The 18,383-nt window shown below is 36.4% G+C and overlaps 1 pseudogene; it reads left to right on the forward strand.

Annotated features, from left to right (window-relative positions):
* LOC105723647 (small ribosomal subunit protein eS4, X isoform-like) overlaps window positions 1–18,383 on the forward strand; it is a 612,439-nt pseudogene that overhangs the window by 412,281 nt on the left and 181,775 nt on the right.

An 18,383-nucleotide genomic window follows, 5' to 3' on the forward strand; every position in this document is an offset into this window, starting at 1 on the left:
ATATAATATATATTATTATATATAATATATATTATATATAATATATTATTGTATATTATATAATATTATATAATATAATTATATATATGTATTATATATATCATAATATATTATATAATATATTATATAATATATTATTATATTCTGCACATGTGCCCCAGAACCTATGATATATATATATTATATATACAATTATATATAATTATATTATATATAATATTATATATAATATATATAATTATATATACTATATATAATATATATAATTATAATATAATATATAATAACAATTATATATTATATAATTATATATATAATATAATATAATATTATATTATATTATATTATATATTATTATTATATATATTATATAATATAATCTATTATATAATATATTATGATATATATAATACATATATAATTATATTATAATAATATAATATATAATATACAATAATATATTATATATTATATATATAAAATATATATATTATATATTGTTGCACTTCAGGTTCTGGGGTGCCTGTGCAGAATATAATAATATGTATTATTGCACTTTACAATATATATATTTTATATACATATTATAAATATATACAATATATATTATAAATAATATACATATTGCACTTAATAATATATATATTACTGCACTTTAGGTTCTGGGGCACATGTGAAGAATATAATAATATATATAATATAATATATACAACAATATAATATATATAAAATATGTATTATATATCATATATTATATATTATATTGTATATATATTATATATAATATACGTAATACATGTAATATTATTGTATATATTGTATATATTATATTTATACATATAATATATATTGTATCATAGATAATACATATATTATATATAAATATAATATATAATGCAATATAATATATTGTATATATTATACATATAAATATAATGTATTATATATTATATATATTATTGCACTTTGGGTTCTCGGGTACATATGCAGAACATGCAATAATATATATATGTATATATTTTATATGTTTTATATCTATATTAACCTTAAATGTTAATGAATTAAATGTTATATATATATTTTATATATGTTAAATATATATATGCTATATATATATATTAATCTTAAATGTTAATGAACTAAATGCTCCAATTAAGAGACACAGACTGGCAAATTGGATAAAGAATCATGATCCATCAATGTGTTGCATTCAGAAGACCCATCTCACATGCAAAGACACACATAGGCTCAAAATAAAGGGATGAGGGAGTATTTATCAAGCAAATGGAAAGCAAAAAAAAACAGGGGTTACAACTCTAGTCTCCGATAAAACAGACTTTAATCCAACAAAGATCAAAAGAGACAAAGAAGAGCATTACATAATGATAGAGGGATCAACACAACAAGCAGAGCTAAGTATCCTAAATATATATGCACCCAATACAGGAGCACCCAGATTCATCAAGTAAGCTCTTAGAGACTTAGATTCCCACACAATAATAGTGGAAGACTTTAACACCCCACTGGTCACAGGGAGGGGACATCACACATCGGGGCCTGTCGGGGGTGGCGACTAGGGGAGGTATAGCATTAGGAGAAATACCTAATGTAGATGACGGATTGATGGGTGCAGCACACCACCATGGCATGTGTATACTTATATAACAAACCTGCACATTCTGCACATGTATCCCAGAACTTAAACTATAATTTAAAAAAATGAATTGACCAAAACCCAGACAATTTGTCAACTATTTGTAGACTTGGTCTCTGCTCAGATAGGGATCACTCCTGATCTTTTCTGTATCAGGGAGATTTTTTGCTTCATTGAATCTATCCCTTTCTTTGGAAATTAAAATCTAAAGAAAAATGACACAATTTCAAAGGAAGTATATACAAAGTTAGATGTGTGGCTGATCAATTCATTCACTAATACAACAAAGACGCATGGGACCCCTACTAGATGCTAGGTTCTGCTCAGAGCACTGTAAACCCAGTGACAAAACCACTTCTTACTTTTAAGTTACTGCAGGGAAGACAGAAAGTGAATAGTTAGGCAAAGAAGGATATGCAAAAATATACTTTTAGGCTGGGTTTGATGGCTCATGCCTGTAATCCCAGCACTTTGTGATGCTAAAGTGGGCAGATCACTTGAGGTCAGAGATTCAAGACCAGTCTGGCCAAAATGGCCATCTTTAGTATAGATGGCAGAACCCCATCTCTACTAAAAATACAAAAATTAGTTGGGTGTGGTGGCACACACCTGTAATCCCAGCTACTTAGGAGGCTGAGGTGAGAGAATTGCTTGAACTCAGGAGGTGGAGGTTGGAGTGAGCTGAGATTGTACCACTGCACTCAAGCTTGGGCAGCAAAGTAAAATTCTGTCTCAAAATAAACCCTCAAAATATACTTTCATATCATGGTGTTACCAAGAAATTAAAGGAGGTACAGTATAGGAAGCGATAAGACTACTTTAGAATAGATGTCAGGAGAGGCTTTCCTGGAGAGGTGATATTTGAGCAGAGAACTGAAAATTTGAAAGAATAAACTGTATAAAGTTCTGACTAAGTAGTGTTCAAAAGTGAGGGAATGGCAGGTATAAGGGTCTAGGAGCAGAAAATGAGCTCATGGTGTTGTAAAAACTTAAGGGGGTTAGTGTGGTTGAAGTGGAGGGGGTGAGGAGGAGCAAAGCAGGAGTTAGGTTGGAGAGCTACAGAGACCAAGGGAGCCCATGACAAGGAGCTGGGCTGTCCTTCCCCACGTGATGAGGAGCTGTGGAGTGTGTTGCGAGGGAAGGGCAGAACCTGAGGTGCAGTTTGAAGTCGCTCTCTGCTGACTGTGTGGAAAATAAATTGTAGTGTGGCAAGAGTAGAAACAACACAGCTAGTTCTGAGATAATATCTAAAGTCTGTGAAGAAGACCGTATCTCAGAGAAGTGTGATATTTGAAGAAGAGAACAGAAGTAACAGGACTTGGATATATTTTGAGAGCAAACCCAATAGGGCTTTCTGGTGGCTTGGATATGGGGTTGCTTGACGCGAGAGAAAGATCAGAGATTATGGAATGAATCATTTCAACATCTAGGCATCTACACTGGAGCAGTGTACTACCTTTCTCTAAGCACAGGCCCTGATTGAGCTTCAGCAAGTAGAAGAATATTGGTGGCTGAGATGAAGAAGATAGTGAGGGAGCAGGCCTTTTGGGGATTTGAGGTGGAAAAAATGTGGATATGAACAAGTTATGCTTTAAGTACATGTGAACTATTGCTAGTACAACTAAGTTAGAGATGAGTCTGGAGCCTGGAAGAGGTCTGGATGGGGAATACAAATTGCGACATTATCAACATGTAGATTCTATTATAAGATCACTGAAATGGCAGATTGCTGAGGGAGGCAGAGGGAGAACAGGGTGAAGGACCAAGAATGAGAGCAGGACAATATTCAGAGAAGGATATAGAAAAAGAAACCAGCAAATAGAACTGAAGAGGAGCCATCTGTGAAAAAATAAACTTCACAGAGACTAAAGTGAAGAGAGTATTCAGAGCTTGCTGAATGTTTGAGTAACACAAGGACATAGAACTGACTGGTGAATTTACTGCGATAAAAGCATTGGTGACACTGATAAGGGTGATGAGTGAGGAAAAAAGCCTGATTATGGAGTTAAAAGACAATGGAAGGTGAGAAAGTGATGACTGAATGTGGATAATACACTTGTTTTTTTTTTTTCTAAACATAGCAGAAAAAATTGAAGATAGCTGGAAGGAGGTGTAGGGTCAAGATATTTTTTTCACAATGTGTTTACCTGCTTTAGTGGTCAGGATAGGCTATATTTTGCTGCAGTAACAAATTGGACCCTAAATCTTGGTGGTCTACAACAAAGGTTTATTTTTCACTTATGCTACATGTTCAAGGAGGGTTGGCTAAAGGCTATGCTCCCTAGTTTCTCAGGGTCACAGTCTGATTGATGCTCTGTTGTTTTATATCTGTCGTGTATCTGCTTCACATCTCAAATATGGAGCCACCCCTTTGTTGCAGCAGAAGAGAAACACTAGAAAAGAATGAGTGGCATTTTCACTCTCAGCCTGCAAGTGATGCACATCTAAATGGCCAAAACCAATCACACGATGCACATCTAATTGGTCAAAGCTAATCACATGGCCTGCCTAACTGCAAAGGTCATAGGAAATGTAGGATAGCAAAGAAAATCTATTGCGGCATCACTGCTTCTACTACATAAGCTGGTAGGGATTATCCAACAGGAAGAATTAATTTGATGTAAGAGCCAAATTCCAGAGCAGGCCAGAGGGAATGGAAATCAGTACACTTTGGAGGAACAGTTTTCAGCAGCCTTATCTGAATAAGGATGTTTTATCCACTGTGTCAGGAAAGAGAGTGGGGTATATGGATGGAAATTCATGGAGCCTGGGCAATGGAAAGATGAATGTGTCCTTTTCTGTATAATTTATTTTCTCAGGGAAATAAAACCAAGGTCATCAATTAAGAATGAAGAAAAGGGAAAAATGCTTGTAGGTTTTAAGAGAAGATATGTGTATAATTATTGTTCTCTAACAGTGGAGAATCAAGTTTACCAGAAAAACGAGAGAAGATGGTAGAGGCAGTATAGCGTGCTAGTTACTAGTCACGAACCGTGGAGCCAGACTGCAATCCAGTCTTGGCTGGGTCACTTATGATTATGGCCTCAAGAAACTTACTTACCAGCTAAGTACCTTAGTTTTCTGATGTGTAAAACTGAGATAATAATAGTGCTTAGACCATAGAGTTGCTTGGGAGTTCAAAACAGAGCCTCGTACTTTGAAGTGTCAGCTGAGGATATCATGAGGATAGCCTAACAGTGGGACAACTTCACATTGACAGTCCTAAAAATGAAATGATGCCAGTTAATAGGGCTGTGTGTTTTTCCTCTAGCCATGTTCAACTGCTTAGGAAGTTCAATTGCTCACCTTGCTAGGAAGCCGGTGTAGAGTAGGTAGAGACTTTGATTTAACCAGAGTTAGACGAGATGTGCATGAGACAGAGAGGGCATTTTGTCCAATGCTCTACTGCTAGATTTCTTCCTCTCCCACGTATAAAGATGTTGCATTTCTTATCTGAAATCCTAAGTATTATTTTAAAATTTTCTGTGAACTATTTCACACTTACAGTGTCAAACTTTATAAGAGCCCTTCAGAATACTAAGAGGTTTAGGACTCCATTTCTGATTAAATTAGTCCTCTTCTTCAAGAAAAGCACCATTTATGATTCCATAAAAGTGGCAAATTTGGCAGAGACCAACATACAAGTGTCTCCATGAGAAACTATCACCAAGAGCCATAGAAGTCAGGTAAATGATATTCAAAGCTTCCGTCTTGGAGGTGAAGGAAATGATTTCTATATCAAATAAAATTACACTATTGGGATAAAGTTCACGTGATATTTTCCATGGGTGACTGCTTTTTTTGTCTGTTTTACATCCCTGAGTATCTGAACCTTGATCTTTAGTGGGAAACAACACACCAGAGTGTCCACTTCAATTACTCCGCCAGCTTACATACTGCTTTCTTGGTTGCTAATGATCTGAAGCAAATGTCACCAAATAGAAAAGAGGAATGATTCCAGTGAGACTAAATGAGCAGACCAGCTCTACCACCTCTCTTCACACAGGAATCTGCGAGTTGGCCAGCAGAGGAATCTGTTATTCTGTAATGATTATAGAACAATTTTCTCCATGTTTTTCTTTGCTTTTAGAACATTTTTGCTTTGTTTTTTTCTGCCAAAAATTGCATCTAGTGTCCTTAACAACCCACGCTTTACGGAAACCCTTACACTGTTTGGCAGTAGATCTTACTCACTGTCAATTCATTGATATTCCCCATCCTAAAAATAATAGATTTCTGATTTAAAGGTGTGAGTAGCCTCTTCCAATTCTCATTAAAATACAATTGTAAGTATATGTAAATGAAGATATAGAAATAGCAAAATATGTAAATTTAGGATAAACAAAAATTGGAAAAATGTAATCAAAGAAAAATTATAGTATTTATATTGCAAATGGAGCCAGATGGGAAGACACTCCCCATTCCATTTCTATTCACAGATGCAGAGACCTAAGACCTGGACAACCAAAGCAGTAAGCAATTCTTTTTTTTTTTTTTGTTTTGAGAGGGAGTCTGGCTCTGTCACCAGGCTGGAGTGCCGTGGCCCAATCTCGGCTCACCACAACCTCTGACTCCCTGGTTCAAGTGATTCTCCTGCCTCAGCCTCCCAGGTAGCTGGAATTACAGGCATGTGTCACCATGCCCAGCTAATTTTTGTATTTTGAGTAGATACGGGGTTTCACCATGTTGGCCAGGATGATCTTGAACTTCTGACCTCATGTGATCTGCCTGCCTTGGCCTCCCAAAGTTCTGGGATTACAAGCGTGAGCCATCATGCCTGGCCCAGCAATAAGCAATTCTTCTATAGAATTATATTTATAATGCTTACTTTATTTGCATGGAGAAATTGTGAGTTTGATATTTTTCCAATTTTTATTCTTTACTTTGTAATTTTTTAGTCTAAATAGCTTTTAAAAGAGAACATATATTTTATGCATCTTATATATAGTCTATTTTATATTTTCAAATATTTTTAATATATTCATGAATTATCATATAATTAGGGAACGAGATATAGTCTTTAAAAGACAGTGCTTTAGAGGACTTAGAAGAAATTGGTTTTATTATTTCTTATTTTAAGTCAGATTTGCAATATTTTCTTCCCTACCTGGTGTGTTTTATCATTGATGTGAAGATTATCCTTTTTTTTTTTTAATGAAGAAGGTTAATTTATATAGTGGATTTTTTTTGGCAAGCAGAGAAACAAAATAGCTGTCTGGGTTCTTGTCCAAAATGGAGGGTATGTTTGGATGATCTGTCTTGAACTGTAACTTGGTTAGTATGCAGAACAGCCATGAAATAGCTAGATTGCCTTAATGCCAAAACTGAGGGTGATTTTTTAAAACAAATAATTCTAATAATGTAGAGAGAATTATTGAGATGGTCTGTGTCATTGGTAAACTTTCTTTGGATGCAGGAGGAGCTGTGGCATATTCTAGGATATAGGAGTCATCATCAAAAACTACAACTGAAATGTGATGAGACCCTTGTAACTGCCAATTTGGAAGCACCCATTTTAAAACATATTTTTCAATATTGTTGACATTATTGTTATTACTGTTATCATTAAACCATCATTTATATACATTAAAATGTACAGATGTTAACTGTTTAGCTGTAACTAGCATCCATATGAAGACATGGAACATTTTCATCACCCCAGAAAATTCATTCAGGCTTCTTCCCAGATAATCTGGTTTCTTTCCAGTTTAGAGCTTCTATGCGTAAAGAGGCTGTTTTTGTATATTGTGGTGAACATAAGCACTCATTTCTGTTGGGCATATGTCTAGGAGTGTGATTGCTAGGTTGCAGGATATGTGTATGTTAAGATTTAGTAAGTACTTTAAAATATTTTTTCATTGCAATTGGACCAATTTGCACTCCTCCAACTAGGCAAGAAAGTCACAGTTGCTTCATATACTTGCCAGCACTTTATTGTTCATATTTTTAATTTTACCTAAATTAAAACCATGATGGTTTCCCATACATATGTAAAGATGATTCATGATTTGAGTCATTTTTCATGTTTATTGGGCATTTTTCTACCCTCTATAATGAAAAGCCTGTTTATTACAGTGTGTTTTAAATATTCATTTTCTTACCTACAATTATGCCTTAACAATTGGTCTCTGATTTCCCTAAAGGTGAGTGATGCTTTTAATAGGTCTTTCTATTCCTAATGGTTAGCACACTGCTCTAGCACATGGCAGATTCTTAAAAATATTGATTTGAATAAAATGAGGATAATTATTAAATAGCTCCTCCTATGTGCCCGATGCTTTTCATGTATTTCTCAGTTAACCCCCATACCAACTTCATTTGCAGATGAAGAACTTGAGGTTTAGAGAGTTTTAGGTACTTGCCATGGTCACAGAGGTACTAATTGGCTTGCATTGCTGTAGTCTGAAACCAAGATTTTTGGATTCAAAAACTATTTTTTTCTTTGTTCCTTCCATTCACCACAATGGCTTTAAATTAAAAAGAGCCTTCCATTGTATTCATTCTGTACCCATTTATTGAGCAGGATGGCAGAGGATGCTGTGCTTTCCAATATCCATGTCTCTCTTGTTCTCTGGGCATGCAGCTAAACTACATTTCCCAGGATGCTTTAAGTTAGATTGCATCTATTATGGCAATGGAATGTGATGGAGAATTATATAACATTTCTAGATCTCACCCACAAAAATCTTCCACATGCAACCTTCCACTTACTGCTCCTGTGAAACATTTGGAGTCTACATACTGAGCATGGAGTTGTCATAATATATAAGAAGTCTGGGTCTCTGAGTGACTGTGAAACAAAAAATTTCATCCCACCCCCACACCCACCTCTTGCTATCACAATGATTTTAAGTGAGTGAACATTAAGTTCTCATTGTGATAGACAACAGAGGTCTCAGGGTTTGTTAGAGCACTTCAGCCTACTACATTTTTCTCTAGGTGTTGGTGTGGAGATGAACAGCTGTTAGCCTAGGGAACTTCAGTTAGATAAACAAATGCAGTTGATCCTTCAACAGTGAGAGGCTTAGTGGTGCTGGTCCCCTGAACAGTCGAAAATCTCAGTATATCTCTTGACTCTCCAAAAACTTAACAACTAGCAGCCTAATATTGACCAGAACCTTTACTGATAACATGAACAGTCAATTAATACATAATTTGTATGCTATGTGTAGTATATACTGTATTCTTGCAATAACATATGCTAGAGAAAATATAATTTTATTAAGAAAATTACAAGGAAGAGAAAATATGTTTACCACCTATTAAGTGGAAGTAGATCATTATAAAGATCTTCATCCTTATCATTTTCACACTGAGTGGATTGAGGAGAGAAAGAGGAGAGATTGGTCTTGCTGATTTGTGGGTAGCAGAGGCAGACGTGATCAAGGAGATAGAAGGTGAGGCAGAAGAGGCAGGAACACTGAGTGTAAATTTTATTGAAAATATATCCATATGTAAGTGACCTGTGCTGTCCAAATCTGTGTGGTTTAAGGGTAAACTGAATTCTAACACAATATGACGAATGTTATAAAGCTACAGATGGAGTTCTATGGCAGATGATGGAGGCAGAACAATTCTGTCTTACAAACTTGTAGAATATCTATCTCATTGAGAGGATCATATTTTTATGTGGATCCTGAAAGATCAAATCAAAGTGATACACCTTTCAGGTTATAGAAACAGTATGAAGAAATGCATGGAATAATAAATGCATGGTGCACGTTCTCCTGGACGTTCATGAAGTTCCAGGTAGCTGGAAGGTAGAAGGTAGAAGGAGCATGATTACAGAGAAGTTCAATAAAACAGACGGGTGGCTGAAATTGAATATGCTGTAAAAAGGAATTGAATTTGGTCTTATGATCAATGGGGAACCATCTCTTATGAATTGTAGGGAGAAGAAATTAGAAGCTGGAAAATCATTCAAAGGTATTGCAATTATCCAGGTAAAAAATAATGAAGATCAGAACTAAGACACTGTAAATAGGAGTTAAGAAGTGGTAGTCTTAAAATTAATTCTGTTGTGGATGCAAAAGGAATAACAGTTAGACTATTCCTTTTGTTGAATGTCTCCCGCTATTAAAAAAGTGTTACATAAATCAAGTCCAAATGAATCTTTGATATTTCCAGGTCTCATTCTAGAATCTGTTTCCAACTTCTCAGAACTTCTAGAAGCCTTGTCTGTACACAAAGTGTGCTTATCAATAACATTTTATCAATGACAAAGGTAAGTTTTGATTCTGGAATTATTAATTTCTTACATGCCTTTCCCCAATTTATCGCTTCTTTTTCTGCTTTGCATGGAAGACAGTTTAATTCCACAACAGTTATTGAGCTTCTATTATGTTCTCATATAGCAATAAGTACTAATGATAAAGAGGAGTATAACCTTTTACCTCAGCCTTTATGAAATTCCTGGTCTAGTAAAGGTAGAGAGAAAGTAGGTTGAGAAGGATAAGATCGCAGCACCAAATGGCTACAATGCAGTCTAAGGGAACTGTCAAAATCAAGTGCTAAGAGGGTTCAAAGGAGTGATGTTAAAGGATTAGGCATGTTTGGTATTAGTCATGGTTTTGTGCAGACCACACACAACGTGGTATAGGTTTTCATGATGAAGACAGTGGTGATGAGACGATTATGATAATGATGATGATGAAGGAGGACAAGTTCCTTTTAGCATTTATAGTTTTATCAGCTACTGCTGACCTGTCTGTGGGCACATGGCCAGGCAAGCCATTCATCCACATTCATGCCTAGTTTCCTGCATTAATGACTCAAACCACTAATTATGTAATAATAATGATGATAACTGTCAGGCAAAGAGTCAATTTCCGCTTTTTGTTTTGTATCTTCAGGGGATTAAAGGCACTTTTATAAAACCTCCCTTAAATCTACAGAATAAAGCAAATACACAGGAGGAAATTTATCACCGATGATTAAAGAAGCTCATGTCAAGACCAGGGTAGAAGACACCCAGAAGCTTAGCAAAAAGAATGAAAGAGTAGTTTATTTACATTTGCTCCTGAAAATGTGCAGACAAACAGAATCACAAGTGGAGGGGAAAGAGCAGACCATTGTATGATGAGGGAAGGTAGGGGAAAAAAAGTACAAAACAAAATTTTAACTTGCTTTTTGGAGAATTAAATAGGGCTGATTCCAGAAACATCATAAAGCAAGTTTCCCAAAGGGGGAAAATGTTGGCAGGAAATCAGAATCCCAGTTTTAGAAGTGAATTATTATTCTTCTAACTAAAACAAAAAAAAAAACTAAACTTTTTAACCTAAAAATGAATTTTGGAAATAATATAATAGATGCATTCATTTATTCTCTAAGGACATATTGATTGTCTCTTATAAACCAGATCCCATGCTATGTATTTGTAGAAAAAGTACTGAGACAGTGTCATCTCCCTCAAGGAGTTTCCAGTCACACAGATCAACTACCAGGGAAATAAAAAAGACCAATACCATGGTGGTGATTATTGTGGGGCCATGTGTAAGGCTGCTAAGAAGGAATGGAGAGATGAAGTCTTGGTCTACCTAGGACAATGTGAAAAGATTTCCCAGAGAAGAAACTATCTTTAGCAGGGATAAGCAATATGAGTAGGAATTAGGTAGAAGAAAAAAAATGGAGATAGGCATTTAAGGAAAAGAGAAAAAAATGAGAAACTGATCGTGCATCAGTAATAATTGTTGCAGGTAAAAATCACTGATGAGTCTTAAATTCATTGGGTAAAAGCTTAAGAAAAAACAAAATTTACGTATCCTCGAAGCACCTCCTCCAAGGTGTGATTGACCACAAAGGCAAAGATAATTTTACAGAAGTAAAATCTGGCAGAAACAACCTTCTGTTGGATAGAAATTAGCATTGCCAGTAATAAGACATATCAACATCATGAGCTCTGTGACATGATGCACGGAGAAAAACACAACATCATTTCATGGTGTTTAAGCATAACGTTACTTTAATCCCAAGAAAACATGAGACACACCACACCTGAGGAACATTTAGCATAACAACTGATCATTACTCTTCAAGAGTGTCAAGGTCAGGGAAGAGAAGGAAAGACTAAGGAACTTTTACAGACTGGGGGAGACTAGGAGGAAATAACAACTAAAATGCAAGGTGGGATTTGGATATGATACAAAACCAGAAAAAAGCTAGTGGAAAGAAGGACGGAATTTGAATAAGGTCTTTAGTTAATAGTGTTTCCTCATGTAAATTTCTTTTACTTGATAAATGAACTAATGTTATGCAAGATGGGAGGAGAAGAGGAGTGAAGAATATACAGACAGTCTCTGTAATATTTCTTCACCTTTTCTGTAAGCCTAAGATTGACTCAAAAAAAAAAAAGGAAAAAGAAGAACATGTTGGTTTAAGATAATAAACCAACATATGGCAGATAAGTACATTGATAGAATCCAAGTGTTGGATATTTCTGGGAAATGAGGTAAGCCAAGCCCTTCCTAAGGACTTTGGGCTTAATCCTATAGATAATAACAGGCTATTGAGAAAGTTCAGCAGCAGAGCACCCCATTTGTGGTTTATCAACAACCTTTTGGTGACAGTGTGGACAAGAAGATAGAATCAGTGTAGTTGTGCACACTTTCAAGTAGCTATAGGCTCAGGGAGAGAAGTTAAGGGTTAGTCACAGAGAGGGTGAAACAGAATGACAGAGTTCTACAACAGTCTTTTGAAAGATTAATCATCATGCCCTTGCAATATAATTGGGGGGATGGAGGCAGCAAACCACATTGCCATGTATGTACCTATGCAACAATCCTGCATGATCTGCACACATACCCCAGAACCTAAAGTACAATAAAAATAAATAAATAAATAAAAATTATGAGTGTTTCCTAGACCTGTATTATATATGAATGTTTCCAAGGCTATTTTTCATAGTCACCACCCATATACCCATGTGTGTAGTCTACATTGTTGTCCATTTTATCCTGACTATAAATTTACTCATTCTCTGTTTGTTTTTTTTTCTATGCACTCCTTCCTCACTTTCAGCATGAAATTTGGTGTTATTACCTGGAGATCACCTATACCTCACAAGAATAAGTCACGTCTTTCCGTGGATCATGCAAACAGATGCAATCAGACAATGCATTTTTTTCCTTCCTCAAAACATGCTCCAGGTAGGCATCAAGAAGCAAAGAAAGAATTTTCACTCTTTTTCTGTGCTAAAATTGCCAATCCATCCAGCGGATCAAGACAGCTAGGGCTGAGAATCAAGGAAGTTTTTAGTTAAGAGTAGCAACGAAAGAGAGAAAGAAAAGGAGAGCAAGAGAAAGAAAGAGAGAAGAGGCCAGGCGCAATGGCTCATGCCTGTAATCTTAGCACTTTGTGAGGCCAAGGTGGTCGGATCACCTGAGGTCAGGAGTTTGGGACTAGTCTGGCCACCATGTTGAAACCCCATCTCTACTAAAAATACAAAAAAAAATTAGCCAGGAGTGGTGGCGCATGCCTGTATTCCCAGCTACCTGGGAAGCTGAGGCAGGAAGATTGCTGGAACCCAGGAGACAGAGGCTGCAATGAGCTGAGATCACGCCACTGCACTCCAGCCTGGGCCACAGAGCATGACTCCATCTCAAAAAAAAAAAAGAAAAACACAGAAAAAAAGGAAGGAAAGAAGGGAAGAAAGAAAGAGAGTCAGAAGAAAGGAAAGAAAGAAAGGAAAGAAAAAAGAGGTAGAGAAGAAAGGAAGAAAGGAAAGGGAAAGAAATAAGGAAGGAAAGAAAGAAATGAAGGAAAAAAAGAGAAGGAAGGAAGGAAGGCTGGCTCAATGCCTAAGCTGAGATGGAGAAGAAAAAAATGAGTCTAGGTAACATGCCTGAAATCAAGCTGCAAGTGGCATTTGTAACCAGAGGGCAGGGCATAGCCTGGCGACAGGGAAAGAAGCATTGAAGAGAGGAGCATATAGTGCTTGAATCTAGCTACCTGGAATGTAGCTTTGCTCCCACCAACTGGTGTAAAAGAACATGATTAATGTAGCCACGTTTAGCAAGTTTGGTGTTCGGGACATTGAAACTCTTGGCCTATTGTGTGGCCCTGATGTAGGAGTGGTGGGATGGCAGACAGAGATGAGGGTATGTATTTTAGGGGAGTTGTTATCAAGATATTATGTAAACTTCTCACACTTTCTCAGAGTTTAAATTTATTCATTCATTTTTTAAAACAATGGGGATAATTCAGAAAATTTAAGAGAAATTTTAGACAGGTTTTCATTAGAGTACTTTTTTTTTCTACTCAAAATGACATTAATAATCAGGCATTACCCACACTGATTTCTCAGCTTGCTGTGAGTGAGTCTTTTAGGCCTTATTTATTTATTTAATATTGGAGTATAGATTCAAGATCTGTTCTTTTTTAGAAGGAAACAAAAAATATTTTTCTGTTGTTAAGCTGTTGCTTATTCTTCTTTCTTCTTAAGGGGACTCATTCTCTGTTATACTCAAGACTATTAGCAGAAATAATAATGATACATCATTTCATTTCTCATTTGAGTGTAAGAGGTAGGCTCTCTCCTTTCTGTTCCACAGGTTTTACAAAGTAAAAAGCAGGCAAAGTTCACAGGACATACTGTAAGATATAAAATCCAAAGAACGTGCTACTTTCGCCTTCCTATTCCTTGCTATAAATCATGCACTGGAGTGTGCCATGCTGTTGTAGTGACAGTACTCTCAGTCCCTTATACTGACATAGGGGTGGTGGTCAAGCAGAATTGTTCATGGGACATGTGACATGGTTCTAAAGATAAAAACTCATCTATTTCACAATTGTTCCCTGAGCCAGCCCTGAGTCTATGGAAAAGTCCTAACAGCAGTGTGGTGGTGGCTCTGTCTCCATCACAGCTCCACTAGTCAGGACTATAGAAGCATAGCACCATCATTACCCAATTCACAGACTTCCCACCAGTGGAGTGAGTGGCTGCTGGCAGGATGCGGAGGTTGTCTATGGGCATGGGTGGGATCTCATAACAATTACAAAAAAACTAGTTTTCAGTAAATCTCCATGAAATACGATGCACTATATATTAAAAATATTACTTACCACTGAATAATTTATCCATGACCTTTTGGAATATGAAGAATTATCTTGTTGTATATTATCACAGTAAATCATCTCTCTCTTTTGTTTAACGGCAGACATCTTTAATATGTCTATGAGGTTCTACTTTAAATATTCAATCTAATATAGAATGTCTGTATACACATATCTTTTGCAGATGAAGTGAGCTGCTTTTCTTTTGCCTTGGAGATCCTGGGCTTTAGATTGAGAGATGGCTGGGCAATGTGAAATGTTGAAAGCTTTGTTTATGATTTGACCTTCTCATGTTGAACTTGGAAGCTAGGGCTAAGAGGTGAGTAGGTTGTCCTAAATTATTGGGCAAAATGGAGGCAAAATTTAGCAAATCACAGAATTGTTAAAAGAAACTTGGAGGCTAAGTGTTCAGAGCATTGCCTTTAAACCACACTATGAAACTGGTCTGGTAAGAAAACTGCACATTCACTAGATAATACAATTTGTACCACCACCACTTGTGCATCAAGAACTCACTGCTTCTGAAAGCACTATTGCTTCCTTCACAATGTCCCTTTGACATAAGAAAGCACCTTTTCAACTTCTGCAGCTACTGCAGCCTTCAAATGCTGAATACTTCGATAATCTTGGCAACAAAAACAAAATAGATTATGTGCAATTCTTTCTTCCTCACACAGCTTGCTTTCTATCATATTTTGCAAAATGCATTCACTTGGTGGAGTCTAGGTAACATGCCTGAAATCAAGCTGCAAGGAAGCTGGCAAAGCCATTTCTATGAATTCTTTCTCAAAATAGTGTTGGGAAAGCCTTAGGCAATCAGAAAACATGACAAGTGTCTATATACTAATGATAACATTGGAGGAGGAGTGAAACTCTTTAAAAACTTGACTAAATAATAATTGATATCACAAAATATAAGGTGCTTCTGTTTCAAATTAATGGAGAGGTTTTGCTATGATCTGAATGTTTGTGTTCCCCCAAAATTCCCATACTGAAACCTAATCACCAACATGATATATTAGGAGGTGAAGCCCTTGGGAGGTGACTAGATTAGGTGGTGGGCTTAATGCTCCTATACAAGAGGCTCCAGAGAGCACCCTTACCCCTTTCACCATGTGAGAACACAGCAAGAAGGTGCCATCTATGAACCAGAAAGCAAACCCTCACCAGACACTGCATCTGCTGGCTCCTTGATCTTGGACTTCCCAGCCTCCAGAACTGTGAGAAATACATTTTTGTTTTTCATAAGACACCCAGTTTATGACCTTTTGTTATAGCAGTTCCAATCAACTAAGACATAAAACAGTTTTTTTTTTTTTATTTTACATGAAAGTTTGGAGCCAGAACTCAGAAAAAACATGCAATTCCACTATGAGATTCCTTTATTCCCCAAACAGTGCTCTGCTTCTCTTTTCAGTGCTGAATGTATATAAAAAGCAATTTATTTTTCTTTTCTTTTTTTTTTTCTTTGATACAGAGTCTTGCTTTGTCACCCAGGCTGGAGTACAGTGACACCATTTGGCTCACTGCAGCCTCTTCCTCCTGGGTTCAAGCAATTCCCCCCCTGCCTCAGCCTCCCTTGTAGCTGGGACTGTATGCCTGCACCAACAAACTTGACTAATTTTTGTATTTTAGTAGAGATGGGATTTTGCCATGTTTGCCAGGCTGATGTCCAACTCAAGTGATCTGCCTGCCTCAGCCTCCCAAAGTGCTGAAATTACAGGTGTGAACCACCGTGCCCAGCCCAAAAAGCAAATTAGTTTGAAGATGCATCTAATTATTAGCGTACCTAGGGGGCAGCCTTGGTATTAACATTTAACTATGTGCCACAGTAAAGGTTCCCTCCTTTTCCTGAATGGACAGTCTCAAGGACTCTTATTCAGTAAATGGTGTCAAATATTGTCTGATAGTCAAAGCCTTCTAAAATCTGGACTAAATTACCACTTCATCTTCTCCTACATTTTCTCTCTCACCAGATGCCACAACCACACTGGACACTACAGGCTTTGCCCAAATATATTATTCTATTTATTCCTCTCAGTTTTATAAATTCAGGTCTTGATACTAAATATGCTTTCAAGTTCTGGCTGTGCAATGTCATAGATAAGATATATAGGTCAAGATTTCTTCCCTAAAATAAAAAACAGTAATATTAGCAAGTAATTACACAGAAAATATTAGCCATTATTATTATCTTTGCTTTTTCCTTTACTTCTCTCACTGTTGAAGTTCTACTTAACCTCCAAGTCAAAATGAAATACAAATGCTCACAAAAAGTAAACTCCCCACTACACCTTCCACCCTCAACACCACAGTAACAGTTTCACAGACTGGCTTGCATTATGGTCATATATTCACTTTTCACACTGCCATCACCTCTATTGTGACCTTCTTTCTAGAAATCAGAGTTGGTTTCATCTGTGTGTTTCCCACACAAAAATACGTTGCTTATATGGAGCAGAATTTCAGCAAATATTTGTTGGTTTGAGCTAAATGGTGATTCTTATTTTGTCTCATACTGCTGACCTTTGTTAATTAAAAATAGAGAGATGAAAGGATTTTAATAAAATAGGGAGTTATTCCATTATATAACTTATTTATTTTTGTAAAAGTTTTCTGGAACCACTTTGCAAACTTCTTAGGTATATGCTACACTTGAGTTGAATGCAGCACCAAAAGCAGTCATTTTCAATCTCTTGAAAGATTACTGAGGGAGGCTGGTTGTATTAATCTGTTCTCACACTGCTAATAAAGACATACTGGAGACTGGGTAACTTACAAAGGAAAGAGGTTTAATTGACTCACATTTCCATATGGGTGGGGAGGCCTCACAATCATAGCTGAAGATGAATGAGGAGCAAAGTCACATCTTACATGGGGGCAGGCAAGAGAGCTTGTGTAGGATAACTCCCCTTTATAAAGCCATCAGATCTCGTGAGACTTATTCACCATCATGAGAACAGCATGAGGAAAAACCTGCCCCATGATTCAATTACCTCCCACCAGGTCCCTCCCAGGACATGTGGGAATTATGGGAGTTATAAGTCAGGATGAGATTTGGGTGAGGACACAGCCAAACCATATTATTGGTCTAGTGAAAAACTGCAGCCCTGGACATTATCAGCCAGATTCTTCAGCAACACTTTTTGGTAATAAAAACCAATTGGCTATAGAAGCTGCAACAAAAGGATTAGAAAGGCAGCTTCTCCATCTTTTGACAGGGAAATCAAGGGAAGGGGATGGCTAACACTTTTCCAAACTTCCACTAAGGGATTAATCTAGTTTTATTTTAATTTGGAGAAATAAAGTGTGTCATCAAACTTATATCCTGAATTTTCACATTTTTGACAATGCTTTTACTGTTAAGGCAGTTAAGCAGATGTGTCTATATACACAGATAAGGTCTGGGGAAGACTGTGAAGCTGCAATGGGAAAATATATAGCAGTATCAAACATAAGCATAGTGATTTAACCCATTTGCAGATAATGTCAGCCTTATTTTGGAAAAAGTTCTAGTTACTATTTAGTCTTCCATTGTCTTTAAGGATCTTTCTGAGGGAAGGATAACAGAATGTTTGAGTTAGAGGGAACTTGGAAATTGTACAGCACTTTCACATGATGTAGAAGTACCCTGAAGCCAATGCAGAAGTGAGACCTGAAAATGATCACGTGGAGTATG

This window comes from Aotus nancymaae, unplaced genomic scaffold (assembly GCF_030222135.1).
Source record: "Aotus nancymaae isolate 86718 unplaced genomic scaffold, 86718_ANA_hifiasm-v0.15.2.pri h1tg000029l, whole genome shotgun sequence".
In the NCBI taxonomy this organism is placed as follows: Eukaryota; Metazoa; Chordata; class Mammalia; order Primates; family Aotidae; genus Aotus; species Aotus nancymaae.